This window comes from Camelus bactrianus, chromosome 22 (assembly GCF_048773025.1).
Source record: "Camelus bactrianus isolate YW-2024 breed Bactrian camel chromosome 22, ASM4877302v1, whole genome shotgun sequence".
Lineage (NCBI taxonomy): Eukaryota > Metazoa > Chordata > Mammalia > Artiodactyla > Camelidae > Camelus > Camelus bactrianus.
In genome coordinates, this window is record NC_133560.1 from 4881783 (window position 1) to 4891924 (window position 10142).

Genomic DNA, 10142 nt, shown 5'->3' on the forward strand with positions numbered 1-10142 from the left:
CACTACTAGTTGAGAACCACTGGGTTAAAGAAATTCCTGGGAGCTGTGCAGAGTTGATTTCAATCTTGGAAACTATGTAGGTTGAATAACAGCAATCTCTTTTAAATGCTGGAAATGCTTTCCTCCTTTCCCTCTTTAAATAATACAATTTTTCATGCATCGTTTTTGTTTTCATGTTTTGATTGTTGCTGCTTTGTTTTGCTTTGTTTTGGACATTGGGGAAGGTAAAAGAGAGGAGCCTTGCATATTCCAAATGCAAAAAGAAGCCATGCTTTGAGCACCATGTGATTCTCAGAGACCCAGAGAGCTCACATATATCGTATCTTGAGTTTCTGAAGGAGTCAGGATTTGAATGCAGACTGCCTTGCTCCACCTGGTGTTTGAGAAGCTGCCATTCGCAAATGAGGACATTGGATAATGGTTGATTGTTTCATAGGTAACGTTTTACTGGGGACAGGAGGAATAGAATGTGTTATTGGGTAGGACAGGATGTGTCAATCTCTTATTTAGAGGGAAAGATTGACAGGGTTTTGTGACTATGATTCTAATGAGGCATACTTCGGAGTGAATATTTCCATACAAAATGCCATCCAGTAATCTTATCTCTGTATGATCTATGGGTTCCAATTTCAGCTTGTTTCAGTCCTCCTTGTCAAAGAGAACGCCAGAGTAATTGAAATCGTCGAATTACTGTAATTGTGACTTTGGACTCATCCACTAATTATCCCCTTAATTCAGTTTTCACTGCTGAATATTTATATGTGTATTAGGGGCAGATAGAATTGAAAAAAGAAATATTGAGCATTGCAAATTATAATCTCAGGAATTTGAACAAAGTCATTACTTTCTCGTCCTCAAAAAATAATTTGCTGTTTTCAAGCATTCCCAAAGTGATGATGGGTAACTGCTGAGAAACCTCTCTCAGTAGGCCCCCTGATAGGTGGACACCTGCGAAAAACCAGCTCATTTTCACTGCAACAGACCTTCATTTAAGAGAGGCTTTTGAATCTTCGGGATTTGGGTTTGTAAACCTTTAAGTATTCCAGCATTATGATGATTGGTTTTATTTTTGTAAACCTACTTTTAGACCCAGCGGTGCCTGGCACAGCTCCGGAAATCACCTGTTTCTTGCGGTAAAGCAGAAATCCCTGCAGAGAGCAGCAGACAGGGCCAGTGTTGCCTGGCCAGTGCCCTCCAAGCCCCTCCCGGCTCCTCTGAGCCTACCTCACATGGGTGCTCAGGAGTCCTCTGATCTTTCTCCCTCCTTCTATTTCTTTTCCCGACCCATTCCTCCAGCTTCATCCCTCTGACTGCCCAAAATCCAAGCCAGCGTGACCCAGGTGGCAGGTCTCCCTGCCTTGTATTAGCAAGTCCCGTTTTGCTCCAGGTCCTTATTCAGTTCAGAGTGGCACATCTGCAAGATAAACACCCCCTCTCTTGCTAACATCGATCCGTTCTCACAGCTTTATTTTGGTGTTTCTCATGAATAACAAGGTTAGTCTGGTTATGTGGTTGTCAAACTTTATAACAACTAAGCAGCCCGGACTGGTGAAACAGACACACACAGAAACCATTGCTTTTGGAGAAGCAGGGTTCCTGGGCTGTCCCCGGCCAGCCCTCAGGGCTCCCCTCTCAGCTAAGGCACTTTGTAGACTGGAGACTTCCATTCAGTACTGTTTGTAAGTCATTGTTCTGGTCCAGCCTCCTTATTTTATAGACAAAGAACTTTATCCCTAAGAGTTACTGGTCCAAGTTCCAAGTTTCACTGCTTGTTTCTGACAGAGCCAAGATTTGAAATGGCCTAGTGCTCTGTGCTCAGCTGTCCTCCCAGCCACCGTGGCCAGATGCCCAGCAGATGGATGCTCTTGACAACTTGAAGCAGGTAGGCATTTTCCCTCTGATTAGTCCAAACTGTTTGCTTGATCATTGTTGAACTGAAAAGCGCTCTGAAAAGATACTACATCCAAGCTGATGATATGTACCTTCTCACATCACAAGGAAACCTCTTTTCATTTCCCCCTTTCCTGCAGTGGCAGGGCCCTCACCATCTCCTTGTCCCCCACCCCACATGGCTTCGAGAGCTACCAGGGGATATAAAATGTGCCTACAAACAAATCACCAGTTTCGGGCCAGCTGATCTCAGGCTCTGCCTCCTCCCAGCTGAGTTTGTGGCCACTGGAGTCCTGGCCGCCGTACACTGCTCCTCTTGCCTGGCGATCTGGTGTGGGGAGGATGGAGAATCTCTCTTTTCTCTGTCATCCTCTGTGTAGCAGCTTCTTGTGCCCGGGAGTTTCATAGAGTTTGTAATGAATGTGGCGAGGCGCCCTCCGTAAGGCAGACATGTGTGCAGTAGTAGATACTGGCTAGAGCTAATGCTCACCGACTTCATGCAGTATTCAAAATAGCCCCAGCTCTCTGATCACTGTAACCGGGTATCTGGATCAAGCTGGTTATGCAGGATTTTTTTCTTTTGTTTTCGTAGGTTTTGTCCCAAGAGGCCCCTTAATTCCACAAACAAACCAACCAAAAAAGAGATTTCTGGCAGACTCAACCCACTCGGCCCACAGACACACCCAGACAGTCTCAATTCCCTTGGTGACTCCAGAGCAGCTCAAACCGAGACTCCACTGTGAAGAAAAAGCAGTTCTCCTGGTTTAGGATTTGTCTACAAGCTAGGCTCTTTTCTGGCCCGCTGAACTGGTCCGGAATAGGCATCTCCCTTTCTTTGCTGCTTCCTATCAGCACCAGGATTCCGGGGTATCCTCGGAATGCTATGTTCTGACTCAGCCTCATTCTCCCGTAGGTCCCCTCTTCCAGGCACCCTGACTGACCAAGCTTCGACTGTGTTGAAAGACAGAGGAAGGAGAGCGGGGGAGGGATTGGCAGGAGGAAAATCTGAAAGTATAGAAAAGAAAGTTATATGTTAATTAGTGTAAAATAATACTTTGCAGTTGATCAAGGCTTTTATGTATACTTAATTCACTTAACAACCCTGGGAGTTGGGCATTGTTAGTCCTTATAAGGTTTTAATTTCTTTGAGATTACAGTGCCAGGAAAATTCTGTATTTCCTGATATTCACTCTCCTTAATGAAAGCTAAATATATGTAGCCTCATTTTCCCTTCATGCTCCAGTTTCTAGGAACCTCTGATTCTAATGTGATGAATATTTATGGCCATTCTATCAACTTTTATAGTTAGTATGCTTTCTCCCTTTGCTTTATTCTGATTCTTCTCAGCTCCTTCTTCTCTTTTTTTTTTTCATTCATTTATTTTCTTTTTCATACTTACCCTCTTTCAAAATATTTGAAGCAAATTATGAAAGCTGATACCAAAATAAAAAGATTGGGTTAGATGCATGGAAATAACAGAGTGGAAATTAAGGAGGGTCCCACAAGGAAATGTTCTAGTCTATAGATAATGTAGAGGCATGGCCAGGGCTTTAGGAATCTGATTGTTAGCTACTTGTGAAAGGATAGGAAAGAAAATATGTATTGAAACATTTGTTCTCTTCCTCTGAGTTATATACTTCCCATGAATCATAGGAAAGTTTTCCTATCCCCAGGTTATAGAGAAATTTGTCCTTTTCTTCTCTCTAGTACTTGTAAGATTTCAAACTTTTACCTTGAAATCATTGATGCATTTGGACTTGATTTGAGGGCACAATGTGAAGTGTGGAGCCAACTTCATCTTTTCCCGCAGGGCTACCGAATTGTCCGTACACCACTGATTAAAAAGTCCAACTTTACCCAACAAGTTTGAGATACCCCTTCTATCGTATGCTCAATCCCATTTGTATTTCTCTCCCATAATTCTAGGCTAGTCAGTTACATTGACATTTCCAGTTGTGCACTAGTTCCATATTTTAAAATTACGTGCCATGAGAAATATGTTTTAATTTCTAACAGCACTTGTCATTCTTCATGGCTTTTATTATTTTTCAGGTCTGCCTCGATTAGGTTACGTGGTATGGCAAAGGCAATGGGATTGTATTTTCCTCATTCTTTCACGTTATATGAGTCCCTTCTTAGTCAGAGACTCTCCCTTGCTGGCCTTGAAGCAGCCGCCATGCTGAGAAGTCTGCTCGAGGCTCCGTGACAAGGAAGATGGGTGGCTCCTAGGAGTAGACGGTGGCTCTTGGCTGTCCGTTAGCAAGAAAGCGGGGATCTCAGTCTGACAGTGGCGAGGACTAAGTGCGACCAACAACCGGGTGAGCTTTGGAGAGGACCCCGGGACTCCTGAAAGGAGTGCAGCCCTGGCGACACCTTGATTGTAGCCTTGATTATGAGACCCCCAAATGGAGGACCCGGCCAATCTGCACCTGGACTTGTGATGCATGAAAACTGTGAGAGAATAACCACGTGCTGGTTCAAGCTGCTAAATGAGTGGTCATTTGTTACAAAGCAGTAGATAACTAGTTCACACTTTTATCTTCTGCGCTGCATTGGGGCTGACAGTCTACCTCTGGGAGCGTCTTATTCAATCTTCCTCCCTTCACGTGCCCTCTGTTAAAATGTGTGCACTCTCACAATGTGCCTGCAAAGAGATATAAAGCCAATTTGCAAAACCTTGGTTCAACAAGTAGTTGTAATTACATGTGGTAAGTTGTTAGGACTGGTGAACAATGGGGGACTTCGAGCACACAGCAGGGTGAGCTTAAATAAAATAGTCTAGGAATTTGGGAAGGGGCTTCTGGAGTAAGTGCTACTGAAAGTTGGAAGAGCAAGTTATTTAGGTGCAAAGAGTAGATGAGTATGAAGGCAGAGAATTTTTCAAAAGTGTAAACCATTCTGTAAACAGAAAAAGTGCATAAATCCTCAGTGTGCACCCTGACAAATCTCACAAAGCAAACACCCATGCATCTATTGCTCAGATCAGTAAACAGTATTCCCTGCCTCCCAGAAGCCCGCGTGTCCCATTCTAGAGAGTAACCTGCCCTTTTTCTCTGCAAGGGTAACCCTGTCCTGATTTGTAACACCGTAGTTTGGTTTTCATTGTATTTGTCCTTCATATACTTGGTCTAATACAGTAAATGCTCTCTGTACCTGATTCCCCCCTCCCCAGTGTTCTGTTTGTGAGATTCATATATGTTGTTGCATAGCATTGCAGTCACTTCTGTCTCGTGGTTGCATAGTAGGCCCCTTTAAGAAGATACGACATTTATTCACATTCATCTGGGTGATCTGGGTTGTTTCCCAATGGGAGCTGTTAAATACATAGTGCTGCTGTGAATGTCCTCGTGCGTGGCTTTGGTGAGCAGCCACGCATGTTGAGTGGATACCTAAGAGTGGAATTGGATCATAGGATCAAGGCATTGGACTTCTGAAATCAAGGAGTGGAGCATCTAATGTTGCTTACAGGGAACTAAGCTACCTTTCCAAGCTTGGTTCAGACCGCCCTCTAAATCCAGGTGTTCAGAGCAGGGAATAATCTAAACCGGTGTCAGACAGTTAAGTGCGTGCTAGATTGCTCACTGCCCTGTGAGCCACATTTGAATTTGACTTTATCCTGAGGAGCCATTTGAAGGCTTAGAGTAAGTAAAAGATCAGACTTCATTTGAAATATGTTTTCCTGGCTACATTTTAGAGAATGCATTGAAAGGAGGCAAGCCTGGTGCGGGGAGAAAAACTGACTGCTGTTTCAATAGTCCTGAACCACAAAAATATTTGCTCTTGGAGTCTGGTGTCGATGTTCTCTGAAGTAAAAGACCTTGCATTTAATCTCTGTTTTTTTCCTGTATCAGCCAGAAGACTTAGCTGGCAATTTTCACAAAGGGATGAGGAGGCTGGTGGACTTGCTGGTTTTCTTTGGCTGGCTAACACACACTCCTGTCATAGGCATACACTCTGCAAATGCTACTGCAAAGAAAACAGGAAAAGCCTATCGGAATGGGGCCTTCCACCGGAGTAAAGAGAAGCATGATTTCAGTGCTTTCATAATGGAAATGCATCCTTGGTTCTCTCTGGTTAGACAGGTGCGGTCAACATACCCTCCTCCATACACGGGAGCCAGTTCCATGCAGAATGGTCCTTTCCCCACGTTATGACTGGGCTTCCCCCATTGTGCTGTCTTCATCCGTCCCCACCCAAGCTTAGCCATTACGTCTACACTGTGCACACCTTCAGAGTGCCCCCTCCTTCACTTTCTTATGAGAAGCTAACTCTCTAAATAGGCATGTGTGTGTCCTCTCCAGCAGGAACTGTACCTGTCTGAAACCTGTTTCATGTCTGTTCCCTGTGTCTCCACCCCCGCCATGCTCCACTCATTTTCCCGCTTCTGTCATAGTCTTTCCACCATTCGCTAAATCCCGTCCATTCTATCTCAGAAAACCCTTTCAGGATCAGTTTTATCTTTCTGCATAAACTGCTGGTTTGTGCAGAAAGGAAAAATTTCTTTCAGGCAATTTCAGGCACTCGGCGTCCCTTGAATGACTCCAGCAGAATGACCCCAGCTGACATCCTTGCCCGTGCTTTCTTCTCCACTTCATTTTCTTCATATATCCAGGAAGTAGTGTGTTTTTGACACTTTCATTCCATCTGTAGCACAATCAGGATCCACTCTTAGAGTTTCTGAGATTGTTGCTGCCTGTTCTATAAAACCTAGGATTGCTGTTCTGAAAAGTGATGAGACGCGTGGGCCAGAATGGACCCACTTTCCTTGGGGCTGGTCAGAAGAAGCAATTGTTTCTTAGCCTTCTGAAAGCTCAGTCTTTGCCCACATCTCAAGGTCACTCTGCAAGTCCATTGTCTGCACACCCTCCCGCAGTCTGCAGATGCTCAAGTTTCAGGACTCCCCTCAAACCCGACCCTGGTATTATCACAGCCTGGGTAATGCTACCATCAACCAGCAGCGTGTCCCCAGCTCCTTATAATCTCTCACCCCTGGACCCGATCATGAACCGCTATCCATTCTATTTCAAAAGCTTATCTCATGCCAGCCTCTTCACTTCTGCTGCCACGCCTTAATTCAAACCCTCATCATCTCTGCAATCATTTGCAGTTGATCTCCCTGTCACCATTCCCCCTCCTGTGACTTATTTACAATTATCTAGACTCTTTCTCGAATACTAAACTGCTGTGTTACTCTTTAAGCCTTTTAAGATTACCTCTGTAAGGATCTGTGTGTGTGTGTGTGTGTGTGTGTGTGTAGCTGTTTAATAATATTCCATTGTATGGGTATGCTACATATTTTTAATCCATTTATTAGTTAATGGACATTTCAGTTGTTTCTAGCTTTTGGTGATTATGAATAATGGTGCTACAAATATTTGTGCACAAGTTTTTATTTGAATACCTGCTTTCAGTTCTTTTGGATATATACCTGGAGTGGAGTTGGCAGATCATATAGTAACTCTATGTTTAACTTTTTGCGGAACTGCCACACTTGTTTTCCACAGGGGCTGCACCATTTAACATTCCCACCAGCAATATATGATGGTTCCAATGTCTGCACATCATTGTCAACACTTGCTATTTTCTGTTTTTTTGATTATAGCCATCCTAGTGCACATGAAGTGGTACTTCATTGTGGGGTTTTTTTGAACTTTTTTTTTTATTGATTTATAATCATTTTACAATGTTGTGTTAAATTCCAGTGTAGAGCACAATTTTTCAGTTATACATGAACATGTATATATTCATTGTCACATTTTTTTCTCTGAGCTACCATAAGATCTTGTATATATTTCCCTGTGCTATACAGTATAATCTTGTTTATCTGTTCTACAGTTTTGAAATCCCAGTCTATCTCTTCCCACCCCCCGCCCCCTTGGCAACCACAAGTTTATATTCTATGTCTGTGAGTCTATTTCTGTTTTGTATTTATGCTTTGTTTGTTTTTTTTTTTTTTTAGATTCCACATATGAGCGCTCTTATATGGTATTTTTCTTTTTCTGGCTTACTTCACATAGAATGACATTCTCCAGGAACATCCATGTTGCTGCAAATGGCGTTATGTTGTCGGTTTTTATGGCTGAGTAGTATTCCATTGTATAAATATACCACTTCTTCTTTATCCAGCCATCTGTTGATGGACATTGAGGCTGTTTCCATGTCTTGGCTATTGTAAATAATGCTGCTATGAACATTGGGGTGCAAGTGTCATTTTGAAGTAGGGTTCCTTCTGGATATATGCCCAGGAGTGGGATTCCTGGGTCATACGGTAAGTCTATTCCTAGTCTTTTGATGAATCTCCATACTGTTTTCCACAGTGGCTGCACCAAACTGCATTCCCACCAGCAGTATAGGAGGGCTCCCTTTTCTCCACAGCCTCTCCAGCATTTGTCATTTGTGGATTTTTGAATCATGGCCATTCTGACTGGTGTGAGGTGACACCTCATTGTAGTTTTGATTTGCATTTCTCTGATAATTAGCGATACTGAGCATTTTTTCATGTGCCTATTGATCATTTGTATGTCTTCCTTGGAAAATTGCTTGTTTAGGTCTTCTGCCCATTTTTGGATTGGGTTGTTTATTTTCTTCTTATTAAGTCGTATGAGTTGCTTATATATTCTGGAGATCAAGCTTTTGTTGGTTTCATTTGCAAAAGTTTTTTCCCCATTCCATAGGTTGTCTTTTTGTTTTACTTATGGTTTCCTTTGCTGTGCAGAAGCTTGTAAGTTTCATTAGGTCCCATTTGTTTATTCTTGCTTTTATTTCTTCTAGGAGAAAATTTTTGAGATGTATGTCAGATAATGTTTTGCCTATATTTTCCTCTAGGAGGTGTATTGTATCTTGTCTTATGTTTAAGTCTTTGATCCATCTTGAGTTGATTTTTGTGTGTGGTGTAAGGGAGTGTTCTAGCTTCATTGTTTTACATGCTGCTATCCAGTTTTCCCAACACCATTTGCTGAAGAGACTGTCTTTACAGGCCTCATTGTGGTTTTGACTGGCATTTCCTTAATGACTAATGATGCTGAGCATCCTTTCATGTACTTATTGGCCATTAGTCTCTTTTTTTAAAAGAAATGTCTATTCAAGCCCTTCGCCCATTTACCCATAGATTTGTCTTTTTTTGTTATTAAGAGTTCTCTATATGTTCTGGATATGAGACCCTAATCATGTATATGATTTAAAGATATTTTCTCCCATTCTGTAAGTTGTCTTTTCACCTTCTTCATAGTGTCCTTTGATGAACAAAAGTTTTCAGTTCGAATGAAGTCCAATTAATCTGGTTTTTTCCTTTGTTGCTTGTGCTTTTGGTGTCGTAACTAAGAATCTGTGGCCAAATCCAAGGCCAGACCGACTTTAAAATTTCCATTTCCCATCAAGAACCTTCATCCTATGGTTCACCCAAAGTGAATCTCTGATGGGGCACTGGACGTGCAGTTTCCTTTACCTGGCAAACCTTTTCTTTTCCTTCCAGATCCAGTTCACACATCACCTCAGTGAATTCTCAGTGCCCACAGGGAATGTTACTTATTCAGATACCTCCCTCCTTCAGGCACTGGTCCTATCTCTACTCACCTGGTATGTAAATTTATCTGGGTCTTTTTCTCCTTTTAAGGTTATGGTGCTTTGAGCACAGGGATAAATTTTGTTGTACTCTGAAGTCTATGCCTTTAGTTAATGCTCAGTGTTTGTGGAATGAATGGATGAACGAGCATTTATGGGAAACAACACATTCTCTTGTCATGTAGCTTTCAAAGTCATTCCTTACATCCCATCAGTTTTGTGAAAAGCGGAGAGAAATTTCCACCTGCCAGGGTTAGGTAGATGTAAGACCGATTGAAATACATGGTGTTGTCATTTGTCACTGAACAGCCAGCAAGGTTCATCCTGGCTCCCCTACTGCCCGTGGTCCTTTTGGGAGACCTTCCAGTTCTCTGTGACTGACCATGACCCTCTTTACATGGGAAGTCAGGATAGAGGGAGCTCACATGCGATCTAACCTGGGCTTCATATTTCTAAAGAGATACCCCACATCCTATTTTACTGAAAGCTAGGGACATGATATCACCAAGAAAAAAAGGTGAGTCGTGTGATTCAGGAACTCTCTCATCAGCAGTATACAGAAATGAACGCTGTAAGCTGCCTGGATGTAAATCTGTTCTCTGATTCCAAACATCGTTGTATAAAACGCAAGACTACCTTTACCTTTTGTTTTCTTTTTTCCTTTCCCCTTCTGTTCCTCTTCAATATCCCAC